The 16,766-nt window shown below is 38.5% G+C and overlaps 1 protein-coding gene across 12 annotated transcripts in view; it reads right to left on the bottom strand.

Annotated features, from left to right (window-relative positions):
- Positions 1–16,766, bottom strand: part of CHRM3 (cholinergic receptor muscarinic 3) — a 552,731-nt gene that overhangs the window by 172,765 nt on the left and 363,200 nt on the right. The window lies entirely within an intron of this gene.

Consider the following 16,766-nt stretch of genomic DNA (forward strand, 5'->3'; position numbering starts at 1 on the left):
AACACCCATTTAAGTAGAGCTGTTTTATGTGCAAAGGAATCCCTGGGCGGTACAAATAGTGAAAGGTTAGCTGTTCAATCCCATCCAGAGACACCTTGGAAGAAAGGCCTGGTGATCTGCTTCTGAAAATTCACAGCCTTGAAAATCCTATGGATAACAGCTTTACTGTGACATGCCCGGGGTCAATGAGAGTCTGAGTCTCCTAGGTGGCAACTGGTTGGGTTTTGGCTTTGGTAACATGCAAGCGCAGAGCTAGACGCTGCAGAGAAATAGGAAGATGAAGAAAATACACTTCCTGCCTGAGTGTTACATGACATGTCTGCCCTTTTACCATGCTGAGATAAACTCAAATGATAAGCAGACATTTATTAAAAATATTGGATATAAGAGGCTCTTGCCTAATTAATACTTTTAGTTATTTACCTAAAGTTTTAAGAGCTATAATCCTTTGAAATAATTTCAGTAGGTCAAGGCAAGTTCCCTGACCTCCCCATCCCCACTGGGGACTCAAATCCAGATATTTGACTTTTTTATATTTAGAAAAAAATCTACATAATTTGCTACATTTTTGTATTCATTTTTTGGGTATTTTGAAAATGTAGTCAGAGCCTAAAGTTATATTGGTGATATGCAAGGGCAAGGATTGCTTTGAAATTTATCATTCTTGAATATAATGACCAATGAGACTGAGCGGTTTCAGGCATGTATGGTAAGTTAAGGACAGTTGTGTAAGAGACTCAAGGTTATAAACCAATATCAGTAATTGCTGTTTACACAACCAACTGCTAAGATCTAGTACTGCTTTGGTAGGCACGTTGGGAATTATTTAATTCTGCATATTAACTTGCATTTCTTAACCACACATAAGATGTTTGAAGTTGACTGCTTCTGCCCTACAGTCACTCAAGAAGAGTGAGTTGCATTTCAGTATCTTCATACCACCAGGATTAAGGGCTTAAATCACTGCTGCTTTTGTTAAGGTTCCTGATTCCTTTTGTCTGTTTCATGAGATGGGCAAACAGAATGCATTAACATTCAACATTCATTTACCAAATGTTTATTGAGCATTAAAGTAAGAAAAGCAAAGGATAAAAATGGATCGCTTATATTGAACTTCTAGTTCACACAGCCACTGGCAAGTGCATAAAAAATGCTTTCAGATTCAGACATTCTTAATACTGATGTCTTCCCTATAGCTGTTTTATTTTTTTTATTGTCCTTTAGATGAAGTTTTACAGAGCAAATCAGTTTCTAATTAAACAATTAGTACACATATTGTTTTTGTGTGTCAACACTCCCCTTCTTGAACCTTGGGTTCCCCACTTCCATTCCTCTAGCTTCCCTATAGCTATTTTAAAATGGGTTTTATATACCAAGTATAAATGTAATATACATTCCTTAATAAGACAAGAAAAGATAAGAAATGTAAACAGTTGAACTCGCAGCATTTCACTCCTTGGTTTAACAAGTAGATGAGGTTTGGGTATAAATACTACTTTATAACTATTTCATGGATGAGGGAGGTAAATAAAAAATTATAACTATACTTATTTTTGTACTAAAAACCTACAGCACTTTTGTCTTGAAAGCTTTTTACACATAATATTTGCAACATCGTAATGTGAGAGTAAAATGGTAAATTTTATTCTCAAATGAAAAATATGTGGTCTATTTTAGATTTAATTAAATAGACTATGCGTAATCATAAGACTTAGACAACTACAAGTTATTTAACGCTTAAAAACTGAAATGATAACAGATATCTCAGGATTCTCTCATAAACCTAATATAAACAATCCCTAAAATTTACTTCAGTGTGGTAAAAGGGCAGACATGTCATGTAACAAACTCGGGAAATAATAAGAAAGAAGAGGCGGCGTTGGGTAAGGAGACCAGATCACCTACACCGCCCACTGTGGGTATCAAAATTTTAATTACAACGGGATGACTCTATAACACAGAGCTTCATACAGAAAACAGGTCAGCTCCTTCTTCAACATGTTTTGCTCTTATAGGACCTGGTTCATTTCCTCTGAATACTTCTGTGGTTCATCATGACTTCAGTAACTATTCTACTTTTCTTCCTCATTACATCTCTTAAACAGCCAGTTGCTGCCCAGTCAATTTTTACTCATGGCGACCCAGGTACATCGGAGTAGATCTATGCTCTCTAAGGTTTTCTATGGCTGATTTTTTGGAGATAGATCACCAGGTCTTTCTTCGGAGGTGCCTCTGGGTGGACTCGACCTTCCAACCCTTTAGATGGCAGTTGAGCACTTAGCCATTTGCACACCAGGGACTCCTCTTCCTCATTAAATGTAAAACAATAGCTGTTGTTGTTGGTAGTTGCCATCAAGTTGATTCTGATTAATGGTGACCCCGTGTGTGAAGAACTGCGCCATAGCATTTTCAAGGCTGTGTGTCCTTTTGGAAGCAGATGGCCAGGCCTGTCTCCTGAGGTGCCTCTGGGTGGGTTTGAACCACCAACCTTTTGGCTAGTAGTTGGGTCCTTTGTCCAGTATATAAAAACATTTTATGTCATCAACATTGATCAATCCCTCTGTGAAACAAATGGATAGGCAGAGAGATCTGTAGGACAGAGAGACACATGCTTTTGGGGGCAAAATGAAATACAGATTTTGCTGTTTTCTGCTTTTTCAACTTTCAGAGCTGAATTTCTGAACTGAATCTCTTACAACTACCTAATTTATAGTTTTATTAGCATATTCTAGGTATTCTAAACAAGTGATTTTTTCCTCACAGTTTTCATTTCCCAAGGTTTCCCGCAAGCTTGTAATTTTTTAAGGTTTTGTTAATTCTTTTAATTTTGAGGGAAACCTTTTGAAATGTGCTACAAACCTCTCTTGCTCCTTACACTGTGAATATGATGAGAATCAATGACTGTCTCTGAGTGGGAATCAGCAGTGCTCTCAGGGACCACCAAGTTGGATGGACTCTTAATGAGCTGGTCTGAGACGCTTATGGTTTTGAGGCACCTCTACTGTTTTCAAATAAATGTCTAAATGTCCAGTACCTTTTCTCTCTACCTTCCATAGAAACAGGAACCCTGGTGGCAGTAGTGGTTAAGTGCTACGACTGCTAAACAAAAGGTCAGCAATTCAAATCCACCAGGCACTCCTTGGAAACTCTATGGGGGCAGTTCTACTCTGTCCTGTAGGGTCGACTTGACAGCAACAGGTTTGGTTTTGGGCTTTTTTTTTTTTTTTCCATAGAGACATAACTATGGCTGGGCTACAGACAGTCTCCTGGTCCTGTGGTCAACTGGAACTAAGTAAGTCTCCAGCTGGTCTTTTTCCATCTGCTGTGAGCTAGAGAACCAGCTAACCCAGTTTCTTAGACCTGTATGTAAACGAATAAATAGACTTCCCAAAGTGCCTGAAGCCTTTCCATTTTTGGCATTAACATCAGGAACTTTGTTGCTTGGGTTTACTGTGTCCTAGATATTTGAGGTTCACAGATAAGTCACTTCCTGATAAGTGAGGTTTTATTGTGTTACTGAAATAAAGCACAATGGTTTAAAAATTTAGCCTGGGGCTGTCTGACACACTGAAGGTAAATGAAATCTTTCAGAATGTTTATCATAACATCCCCAGTGGCTTTGGACAGATTTCCTTTAAAAAACAGGAGGATAGAGTCCTCTGGAATACTTAAAACCTGGGCAATAGAAGCATTGATAAGGCCATGCTTTGAATTCAGTTTTAAGAGAACAAAAAATGGACAGATCTCATTAAAAGGAAAGAGAATTCTACCTCAATAAAATAGGAAAGCTCTTACAAGCTTTGATGAAATGGGAAAGTCCCTTAATCCAATCCATAATCTTTTTAAATCAGGATAGGACAGCTTTGGGTCTGTACATTTTTAATTAATTCATGATCTTAACATGAGAATTAGGTTGAGTATTTTTTCCAGAAATCAGACAAATTATCCAAACAAATCTCCTGTCCTACCTTCAGTCTCTTACAGCCTCTGGAGGATTAAAAATTTGGATTGAAGTTTTTTCTTTCTCACTGTCTTCTGGGTATGGTTAAACCAAGGATTACCACTATCCTATGAATCGACTTGAAGGCAGTGTTTTTTTTTTTTTCTTTTTTATATGAACACAGTGCTAGTTATCATAGATTCTGGTGTGGGTCTTTTTGTCGTGTGCTACCTTGTGAGTGGATTGCCTTTTTACAAGCCTAGCCCAGTTTTTTTTTTTTTTTAAGCCCAGGCTACCACCACCATCTGTCAGTTTGTTGTACTGCGGTGGCTTATGTGTTGCTGTGAATCTAGAAGCTATACCACTGGTATTTTGAACACCGCATGGACACCTGCGGTGGACAGGTTTCAGTGGAGATTGCAGACTAAGACAGGCTAGGGAGAAAGGCTGAGTGATCTCTAGCCAATGAAAACTCTATGGATCACAACAGAGCATTGTCTGACTTGCTTGATGTGGACACATCGTCAGAAAGGATTTATCACTGGAGGAGGACATCGCACTTAGTAAGTGAAGGGCCAGGAGGGTGAGGGAGGCCCTTGGTGAGATGGATTGGCAAAGCGGCATCAACAATGGACTCAAATATGTTGGCAATTGTGAGGATGATGCAGGATCGGGCAACATTTTGTTCTGCTGGTACCTAAGGTCACCATTAGTCAAAGTGGACTCAATGGCAGCTAATGACAGCCCAGGGTGAATGTCTAAAGCAAGATCTTCAAAACACACTGAATGGAAAAAAAAAAAAAATGACTTGGGCTCTTCCAGTGCTTCTTAGTAGGAGGACTAATGATATTTGCAGTAGAACAACCCTCCCTGGTACCGTGCTGCCCTGTGTGCTGTAGGGCATATAGGAATCTTGGCCCCTTGCCCAGGTGTCATTGTGAGAATAGAAAATACCCCAACATATTTCCAAATCCCAGCTAGAGGATGGTACTGCCCTCAATTGAAAACCACCTTAGACACTTAGAAACCCTGGTGGCATTATGGTTAAGTGCTACAGCTGCTAGCCAAAAGGTAGGCAGTTTGAATCCACCAGGCGCAACTTGGCTCCTTGGAAACTCTATGGGGCAGTTCTACTCTGTCCTATAGGGTTGCTATGAGTCAGAATCAACTCGACAGCAGTGGGTTTGGTTTTAGACACTGCACTGAAACATCTAGAGAAACAACAATCACTATCTCCCCAACAGAAATATACAGGTAAAAACGAGGCCAGCACTGATGGAAATCCCATTCAATAGTTGCTTAGTTAATACGCAGAAGATATTCAAGTTGTAAGTTATTCGTTCATGTGCAACACAAATACTTACACTCTGTGGTCATCAGAGGCATTTTATTGAAAGAAATTTCCTTAGAACCTCTGTATTACATAGTTTACACATACATAATTGCTTGGTGACCTATCAGTATTTCTCTCTAAACTGTGTGTTCCATGAGGCCAGGGTCCTTGTCTCTTCTGTTTTCCAATGCAATCACAGTACTCAGCATAGTGTCTGGCATAAATAAATATTGAAAAAGCCAATAAATAAGTAAATGAATAAAGCAAGGTCTCTACTATCCAAAATGCCTAAAATACAATAGGAACAGGCTCTGTCACACATGATTTATGGTGTGCAAAGATAAGCACATGAAATTGTCTACTTATATTGAGTTACTTTTCTTACTCTGTCTCTTGGGAAATATCCATGTTGGGGCTACTATGGTCACTTACTAAATATCTTCCCATTCGGCAGCTTGCTTTTATAAACTAGGTGTCAGCTGAGGCCTCTCTGAGGCTCAGAATTCTGCATATATTCATTCAACAAAATATGAGGAATTACTATATATATATACACATACACACATATACATGTACACACACACACATATACATGCATACACACACACACACAAACCCAAAACCAAAACCATCACCATCAAATCGATTCTGACTCATAGTGACCCTATAGGACAGAGTAGAACTGCCTCATAGGGTTTCCAGGAAGCAGCTTGTGGATTTGAACTGCCAACCTTTTGGTTAGCAGATGAGCTTTTAATGACTTACACTAGGGCTCTGCATGTATGCAGAGCCCTAGTGTACATATATACACATATACATATATCTCTATATCATCTATATCTATGTCTATGCTTATGTCTACATCTATATATCTTATCTCTAACTCTATATATCTATATCTATAATCTATATTTATATCAGGCATCCCTCCCAATCCTGGGGCTATACCTTAGTGACAGGTATACTCTAGTCCTCAGGGAGCTATAATGACTTTTCTATACTTTCGACTCAAGGTCATGGCAGGTGCTAATCTTATTGGGAGAGGTTCATGCTCTCACTCTAGCAGATTTCAGAAAGCATGTAAATAATTTTAATCTTCTGCATACAAGTTTATGTCTTTGAAATCTTGCCCTCTACTTTAAGCAATTTCTCAAAATAGATCTTCCAAACAAATACTGTGCTGCCCCAAAGAGGAATTTAAAGAAATCACCTATATTCTTATCCTTAAATAGCAATAAGGAAACCCTGGTGGTGTAGTGGTTAAGTACTATGGCAGCTAACCAAAAGGTCGGCAGTTTGAATTCGCCTGGCGCTCCTTGGAAACTCTACGGCTCAGTTCTACTCTGTTCTGTAGGGTCGCTATGAGTCAGAATCGACTCGACAGCACTGGGTTTGGTTTTGGCTTTTGGGAAATAGCAATAAAAATGATATATCTCTCAAAGCATCATACTGTTTTTGACAAGATATGAAAAGGCTAAATTTTAGAATCCTTTTTCTTTGACTTCTAATGTGAATTGCACAATAGTTAAAACCTAATGGAAAAAAATATTAAAAAGGGTATATGTGTCACATTCAATAGATAATTATGCAGATTTCAGGAGCTTCGGTATCAGAAAAGCAGTTTAAGAAAACCTACATAATTAAAATAGTCTATGTGTTTAAAAATGTTTGAATGAATATACTTGGCAGTTGTTTCTCATAACCTGATTTAATGTTATTAATATTTTAAAGGAAACAAAAAATGAATCTACAAAGAACTTACCCTATATTTGTGTAGTCAGTTTTTTTCAATTGGGAAAAATATTTATCCGTGGTGGTATTTTTCTAACCAGTCAGTATTATCTAATTCTACAGTACTGATAACCGGAGGTGATTTTGGAAACTGTGTACTCCTACTTCCTCATTTAATAAAATGAAAACCATAAGATTAAGAACCGTAGACAGGATTGGCTCATAAACTCTGAAAGCAGGGCATTTTTGTAAGACCTGTATACGCTCTGGCAATCTCTCTTTGATGGCTAAAAGCCCAGGAAATCCATTCTTCTCCCATGGAAACAGAACTATGGCTGGGTATATGGCTGCCCAGCCACATGCCTTTTCCCAGCCTCCCTTGCAGTTGTGTGTGTTTTTCTCAAGTGCAATCCGAGTGACATGGCAGGTGTTACTTCCATGCCTGACCCCCAGATTTGCTCCTTCTTGCTCTTTTGCCCTTCCCATGAGCTGGAATGACACTAACCAGAGACCTTGAAGATGACCACAGGGAGCAGAACTCATGAACCTAGAACACCTACTGAGGAATATTAAGTGAATAATACATACACTACTGTATTCCTTAAGTTACTAAACTACTGAGCATCTTTGTTAAAGCAGCTTAGTGTTCCCTATTTAATATATAATCCTAATGAGCTCTTCAGCAAATTAATTCTATTTTGAATCTTCTCACGTACCTTTAAAATAATAATATATTAACATTATTATAGCTCCTATTTTTTAAATGCTTTAGACTGCGCTACACCCAATGCTTAGCACTTTACTTGGATCATCTTATTAATCACTACAAACCTGATCCTACTGTTATACCCATTTTGCAGATGAGAACATCCCTATTTTGAATAACTTGGTGGAGTCAATCTGAGTACCTAGGCTCTGTGTTTTGACCTGCTAATTCTTTGTTTCTCTGCAGTTACATTAGCTAGTTGTGCAAAGGATCAGTGGTCCACAGGTCCAGGATCTAAAAGAAACAATATTATGTGTAAAAACATTTAAAAAAAATGTTCATAAGACTTCCAATACAATATGAACTTTAGTTAGATGATCACTGTCCACTCAGCGGTACAAGTCAGGTTTAGATGACTGATGTAGGTTTAAGTTGCAGAGCAATACTGGTATGTTGCCACCTTTAGCTCAGAAACTTTACTTTTGTTTTGCCCTAGAACAACATAAATGATGCATATTGGATATGGTAATGAATATCACATCCTTAACTATCTCTTCAAGGAATAATCAGACAACATGATAAATCTTGATGTCAGAAGAACTTCCAAAAGGGCCCGTTCATCCTTTGTGAAGGGTAAGATGAAGCATCCATCAGGAGATAATTGGCGAGAAGAACATTTTTGGGGTAGTGGTGATATACATTTCTCCAGGGAAAAGTCTTCTCATGGAAATGGAATGTGAAGAGTTGACTAAATGATGGAAGCATGACAAGTTGGCAGGCAAAGAAAGTTCTAGATAAATTTCAAAAATAAATTTAACTACAATAAATACCTGTCATTGGAAATTTCCTAGAGCATTCACTCATCATAGGGCCCATATACGATATAATTTTTATTTTGTTGTTATAGCCTCTCATGAACATTCTTCCAAATGCATTTATATGTATCTGTCTATCATTATTCCACCAGCCAGGCTATACACATTTACCAAATCCTGTGCCAACCCAACAAGAAGGTTGCAAGTTCCATGCTGAGTTACAGGTACAATGATGAAGGTATATATGTAGTTCAGAGTAGTAGGAAAGAGGGCAAGTTGTAAGAGGAGGCATCATGAAATAGATAATGTTTAAGATAAAAGTTGATGGAACAGGATGAGATTATCCTCATTAAGAAAGGAGAAAACAAACCAAAACAAAAATCCTCCCAAGATTCAATCTATGATCATCTCTTAAGCATCAGCTACGGAGTATCCTAAGCTCTTAACTGAGACTCAGAGGCATGCCATCACTATCAAAGTTACACAACTGGTTAAAACTCAAGTATCTTCTACCATATGGCCAAAGAACATCTTCAGTACCCTAAAGGGACTATTTTATACTTTGAGATTGGGATTCATGACCTAGTTTTAATGTGCTTACAACAGAAACTCTCATTTAACCAAATACAGTAATTCTGGTTAGTGATTAAACTGCCCTTGTAAAAAGGAGCATTCAGCACCCTGAAGCTCACACAAGATGCAGAGAGACCCTCAAAACTTCGTGCAGAGCTCTCCAGAGTTTAGAGTGACAAGGGGAATACTTCTGCTGTCTGAATTGATCTGGAAGCTAAGCCAAGTACCATAGTCTGAACACAATCAGTCTTTTAAAAGAAAAACAACACACAAAAAAAGATTCAGTTTAAATTCACTAATACAAAGTACTGCAAGCTTCAAAAGGTAGGTTTTACCACTGGTGATGATCCCTCATTCTTTACCAAATAGTGCTTAACCCAAATTTTACCAAAAAAGAAAGCAGACATTGAGGAGAGAAAAATCAGTCTGTATTTGACCTTCTGAACTAGTTGGAGGCACAAGAGAGGCAGTGGTCTTGGTAACTATATTGCTCATTTCCTCAGGGTTTCCCTACCTGCACCTTAATGAGAAGCCATCTTTACTATTTCAGTATTGATGTTCATTTCAGCACCAGGATCACAGATTCAAATATCTTCACAGAAAGTTACGTAAAGGAGTTATGTAAAGCCCTTGTGGTTCACAGAAATAATTATCCCTCACTAAAGACATTTTTAAAGACATTCCCTCAATATGAAGGTCAAATAATCTCAGGCCTGCATAAATCTAGAGAAGAGCTAACCTATAAAGTAGAAGGCAGTCCAGAATTTGTATAACCTCCTTTGTCTTCTACAAATTATTCCTTGTTACATTAAGTTGGTGTTTAAAGACTAATTATATTTATCAACTGAATTAAATCCATTCATTCTGGATTAATCCCATATTCCCTGGCTATTCCTTCCTTCCTTCCTCCTATCTGCAAAAGAATCAAGATATATCCAGATTGATTCTAGTCAATAAGTTCATAGCTGAAAATTTTCTGACCTAGAAAATGACTTCTGCACAGAATTTACTACTCAACAGTCCCAACGTTTCATTAATTGCAAAGCACTGCATATTTTTAAAATTCTATGGAATTAAAAAGAGCCAAGTGCAGATGGGTATTATGACTTACTCTTTTTCCACCATGGAGTGGCAGTGATGGAGGAATGGTCAGAATTAGAAAGAAGTGCCAGTCAACTATATCCTTATAGTTCAACAAGAGAGTATCGATGTTTGAAAAACCAAAATAAAATGAAAAATGAGGAATGTGATTCCCAAAATGGAAATTACTGGTAAAAAGTAGGTAATACCCAAAAACAAAAGGTGATACCCAGTACACCCTAAATTACCTAAGATAGTGAGTATACGCTTTTTTCTTGAAAACTGATTCTAAAACATCCCAACATTTGATAATCCAGGCCAATTTTACAAAACGGTGAATTCTATAAGTGCCTATGCAAACTGTAATAAGATCTTTTCCTTGGTCCTATTTCGATAGTGTTCCTTTAAACATCACTTTCTAATGGATGAAAAGCATTATTCTACTCATAAAATTAAAATATTTTATGAACACACTTAAAATGCAGAGCAAACCACATACCCTCAAAGCAAGAATTCTCTGCTCTAAATTTTCTCAAGTTGCTTTCTGGTTTGACCAAAAGGAAGAGATTTGATAAGAAAAGAGCTTAAACTAGTCATTCTGGTCCAAGCATGGTTTTAATGGAGGGAGGAATTGAGCAGCTGCCATATCTTCCTACAAAAATTTCTCACTCAGAGATTCCTAATCATAATCGTCTGTGATGCTTTTAAAAAAAAACATACAAGTGTCCTAGGATTCTGATGGGACGTTTTCTGCGGCTTTAAAATGCTTCTTGGGTGATTCTGATGTATATCTTTGGTTGGACATACCGCAAGTGTAAACTACACGTATCCTCCAAAAAGGCAGAGATTTTTGCTTATGTTGTTTACTGTTCTCTACCTCGCTCCCCGAAGAGTATGGGGCAGACATGAGGAGCACAATAAACATTTGTCAAACAAACAAACAAATTACTGAGTTCTTTTATAAGAAAAAAAAAAAAGAAAACAACAGTAAAAATGGGCTCAAGAGTTAATTTATGTTTTAATTTTATCAATGATTCACCAAAACTAACCAAATACTTTATTAATGGATAGAAATATTCACAGTAATAGAGGCTAAGCCATAGCAAGGCTTTTAAAATCTAGGAAGGCACAGAGAGAGAAGTAATCTTATTAAAATATGTTTTTTTGATCCTTTGTACTAATACCTGTAGCCTGACCAGGGACAGAAAGAAATACTTAATACTTAATATAAATATTAAGAATTAAGAGATAAATAAGTCTTCATAACAGTATTCAAAACTTTCTATGGGGGAAAAAAACTGATAGGAGCCCTCTACCTGTCTATATATATATATATATATATATATATATATATATCAAGTAAATTTTCCTAAAACAAGCTACTTAAAAAAACAATAACAACAACAACAACAAAAAACACCAAACCTGTTGCCATTCAGTTGATTCCAACTCATAGTGACCCTATAGGAGAGAGTAGAATTGCCCCACAGGGTTTCTAAGGACTCAAACTGCCGACCTTTTGCTCAGCAGCCTGAGGTCTTAACCACTGTGCTACCAGGGCTTCTAAGCAAAGGTAAAATTGAAGTAACAGTCTCTTTGGGGAAGATATGTGCTTGTCCTTAGGCAAGTTATTGAACCCTCTGAGCCTCAATTTTTTTGTCACTTGTAAAATTATACCTGTATCATAGGATTTTGAAAATTCAGTGAAAACTCATGTCTCAGTGTCTGACAGAGTAGACGTGTGAGAAATACGGTGTTCCACTCGGTCTCTATCAACACCAAGAATAAATTCATGTTTGAATTATGAGGAATTCCTGTTAGCAAGTGTTCAGGTGTGCAGGTTCCTTGTCCCTACAGCTTGTTTTGGGGCTGAATGTTTCACTGTTTTTCCAAAATGGGAGGCAGCAATTTGATCACTATCACACAGGCAATGTTGTTCCAGAATGGAGAACAGGAGGGCTGCCATTTTTCTTTTTCACATATTATATCAAAATAGGATTTAATCAAAGTAAGGTCGATCTCTTTCTTTAGGAACCAAGCTAAATGATGAGTTACTGGGACACCTGAGTCTCCAGCTTTGGGGTTAGCAGATGTGAATATTTATGATGCCCTCACATTCCAAAGTAGATTATAACTTTAGAAGGAAAGTTACCAGGATAAGAAAGGCAGTCAAGAAAAGGAAGGCAGTCATATCAGATGATGCTGTAACCAAACTCTAAGAGAAAGAACATTAAGCACACACCACTATCTGTCCTTTAGGAACATTTTTTTCAATAGGAAGAGGCACATATACATTTTCCATAGCACTTGACCTACACATCTTTGTGGCCATCACTTTCAACCTTGTCGACAGTTATGTACATGACTCAGGTCTTTTCTCCACTCCAATTTAACCTTCCCCTCACTGCCAATTAATTTTCTAAATGATCATGTCACATCCCTGCTTAAAAACCTTCAGTGACTCCCATCCGAAATTCCGAAGCATGTCATACAAAGATGTTAGCAATCTGTCTCTCCAATTTGTTTCTCCAGCCTTATCACCACCCCCTCTCCCACGCCCTTTCTTCTCCTCTGTGTCCTGCAGCACAGTCACCTCTAGCTACTCCCTGCTCCTTCAACACCAAACCATTCCTCATCCAGTGTTGCTGCACAAAGATTATCTCTTTGCTTGCAATGTCCTCTTACCCAATTTCTGCTCTTTGAATTGATGCAAGTTCTTTAGGATCTAGCCCAAATATCATCTTTATGCACACTTCCCCCCTAAATTTGTTATTTTATTTCCTCTCTGACTTTACAGAGCTTTAAATACTCTTCATGTAAGAGTATGGCTTTGACATGCACATTAGCCCAGACATCATCCTGCCTTCCAAATTCTCATATCTATCTATGTGTCTCCCTCAACATCTCTACAGGGATGTTTAATAAGCATCTCAAAATTGAAATATTCTCCCAACCTGTTCTCTCCTAGTCTCAGTAAATCTCCCCTTGGTGGCTATCTTCCAACCACTGGTATCTTTATTCTTTTTTGAACAAGCCCTTCACGCTCCTGCCTCAGGACATTTGCACCTGTCTTTCCCTCTGCCTGGAACATCCTTCCTCCATAGTCACAAGGCTCCTCCCTCTTCCAGGTTGCTCTCATCTGTCACCTTCCCAGTGAAGCTCTTCTTGGCCTCCTTATCTAATCAGCAATCCACTGATTCCCCTACCCCACCCCATGCTTATTCCCTTTTCCTATTTTTCCCCTTGATCTTTGTCATTTACTTATGTACTATATAGTTTACTTACTGACTTGTTTTTTGTTTGTATTCTCCATTAGAATATAAGCTTCTTGATGTCAGGGCTAGGTCACTTTTGTTCACTGATGAATCCCCAGGGCCTAAAATAATGCCTTAGACATACAGTTTCTCAAAGAATATATGTTCAGTAACTTTGCCATTAAAACGGAGGGAACCAAGGTAGGTAGAAATTGAGTTATTCTTAGTAATGACTAGCCCCCCCCCCCAAAAAAAAGAGTAAAACATGGTGATTAAGAGTCTAGGTTTATATCTGGATTTCAATCCTGGCTCTGCCACATACTAGGTCTATGACCCTATGCATGTGACTTAGCTTCAGTGCCTCTGTTTGCTCATGTGTGAAGTGGGTGAAATAATAGTACCTCATTTGGAGGGTTGTGTGGGATATATGTGTAAAGTGCCCACATGAGGCCTGGCACAAAGTAAGTGCTCAGTCAATGTCAGCTTTTATATGATCACAATTGGCTCCCAGGACTCTTATTTTCTGGCCTCCCCCATTGTAACCATGCCATCTATTTCTATTGTTCTACTATTAAGGAGGAAGTCCTGGGGTGCAAACGGTTAATGCATTTGGCTGCCAACCAAAAGGTTGGAGGATGGAGTCCACCAAAAGGCAACTTGGAATAAAGTCCTGGTGATTCCTTTCTGAAAAATCAGCCATTGAGAATCCTGCGGGGCACAGTTCTACTCTGACACACATAGGGTCACCACGAGTCAGAGTCAACTCGATGGCAACTGGTAACAAGTGTAACATAAATCAGTTGTTAGATGTTGGAAACTAAAATTCAGGTGAGAAATGACCCTGCCCTCAGAAAGCTGACATTAGACAATGGCGAAGACCAACAAACAAACCAACAATTGGAGCACGGTGCCATGGCAGTTAGGCACATAATGAAAATGCAGGAAGGGATGGTAGAGGAAGTCTATTGGAAGGTGTGTTGCTGGACCTTATGTCTTAGAGGTGAGTAGCAGGTCCATATGTAGGCTCTGCATATCCCTGAAAAAATTTCATCACTTTTATGATCCTTAAGATCCCTCTTCTGCAAACTTTGGCTAAATGGGTTAACTGGTTGAAAGTGCAATCCAAAAAAAAAAAAAAAAAAACAAGCCCACTGCCTTGGAGTTGATTCCAACTCAAAATAATCCCACAGGGCTTCCAAGTCTATAAATCTCTATCGATGCAGACTTCCACGTCTTTCTCCTGCAGAGCCACTGGTGGTTTCAAATCACTGATCTTTCAATTAGCAGTCGATTGCTTTAACCACTGCACCACCAGGGCTCCTTTTGAAAGTGCGATGAACTAAAAATTAAACCTGTTGCCACTGAGTCAATTCCCACTTTTAGCGAGCCTATAGGACAGAGTAGAACTGACTCATAGGATTTCCAAGGAGCGGCTGCTGGATTTGAACTGCTAACCTGTTGGTTAGCAGCCGAGCTCTTAACCAATGCACTACCTATTTAAGGAGTGATCACCTAACCCCTTGCTATTCTAAAGTCAGCTGATGATGAGTAGATACCTAATAAACATTAGCTGCAATAGAAGCCATTGTTATTGTTTTCATCATTAGCTAAGTTAATAAAACCTTAAATAAATCAAACTGAAATTCCTTTAAGAAAGAAACAGGAAAGAGTTTATGAACGAAACCACTGTAGCCTGGGTCAGAAAAGAAAAGAGAAGCGAGAAAAGAAGAACTTAGGGGAACAGATCCAGACTTACTTGTTCAGCTGTCTCTAACAAACTGTTTTTTCCTTAAGGGTCTGTCATGTCTGGATGCTCAAAGCACAATTGTTTGTGATGTTAATTAAGCAGACTTATTCCTTCCAAAAAATTCAAGGAATGAGGGACTTGGATAGAAGGACATCGAATAGTTGTCATACCATAAGCAATAAAAGCAAGTGCATTTTAGGAAGGGAACATATGGATAAACCTTGAAAAGTAAAAGGTTAGAACTGTGACATATAGCTTTGGTGGAAAAGATATGCCTGAGTTAAGGTCCTAGTCCATCGATCACATACTGGCTCGGGACATAGAGTAAGTTACTTGGTGACACTGAGGCTCAGTGTTCTCATCTGAATCACAGGATGGTAATGGTTCTTCCCAGGCTGGCTGTGTCGATCTAAGTTAATTGTAGGATGCAAGGAAAGCACCATGTTCAGAGTCTGGCCCATGGTGGGCTCTCAATAGACGTGGTTGAATGAAGCAGAGATTCCTTGGCAATAGCTCTGTGCAGTTTTCTTGGTTATTGAATGAAATGAATATAATACAATGTTATTTCTCTAAGAACATTCTCCCTAATTATTCAGATTTAAGATAAAATATTCAGATTTTTTACTGACTTGAAATGACTTCTTACTTATCTGGACTAAAGTAGGAAACCCTGGTGGTATAGTGATTAAGAGCTATGGCTGCTAACCAAAAGGTCAGCAGTTCAAATCCACCAGGCATTCCTTGGAAACCCTATGGGGCACTTCTGCTCTGTCTGATAGGGTAGCTATGAGTCGGAATCGAAGGCAACGGGTTTGGCTTTTTTCAGTTTGGACTGAAGTAATAAATTTATAATCAAGAACACCTTTAATTTGGTGGTGAGAGGGGGAAAAACGCTTCTCAGCAAATAAATACATGGCTTGCTGTGATGTGTCCAACGGGATTTGAAGGACATGAGATATGTGACTTCCAATCCTGGCTTTCAAGAGGTCTGTAACTTCTGTTCTCATCCTCTGGCGCTGCCAGAAAACCCTCAGAAACCCAGATATCCTGCTGGTTGAGCCTTGTGGAGGAGAACTGAACCACCCACAGACGGCCCCATAACTGCTGTGCAGGTTCATGAGATCATCTTAGACCATCTGATCCCAGCTGAATCTCTAGATGCCTGCAGCTGCGTGTGTGACACCAGGTAAGATCAGCACAAGACCTGCCCAGCTGAGCTCAGCCCAAATTGCAGAAATGTGAGCAAATGAATGGCTTTTGCTTTAAGGTACTAAATTGTGGGGGTGATTTGTTAGGCATCAACAGATGATTGAGATGTCAACACTTCTGAGTAATTTATGCATTCAATGTCATAAATGTTTTCTAACATAATTATGTCATTTTGATATCAAATTTCCCTAGTATCAAGTTCAGTCCAAGCTACATAAATAAAAAAAAACTTTTGTTTTTTTTTTTTTAGGAGTAAAAACGTATGCATGCTTCAGTGGTAAGGTAAGCATCGTAACATTCTGTTCAGGACAAATACATATGGCAACTGTTTTGATCTATTATCCTTTTTTTCAGGAAAAAAATGGATTCACCACATCA

The sequence above is a fragment of the Elephas maximus genome, chromosome 24 (assembly GCF_024166365.1).
Source record: "Elephas maximus indicus isolate mEleMax1 chromosome 24, mEleMax1 primary haplotype, whole genome shotgun sequence".
Lineage (NCBI taxonomy): Eukaryota > Metazoa > Chordata > Mammalia > Proboscidea > Elephantidae > Elephas > Elephas maximus.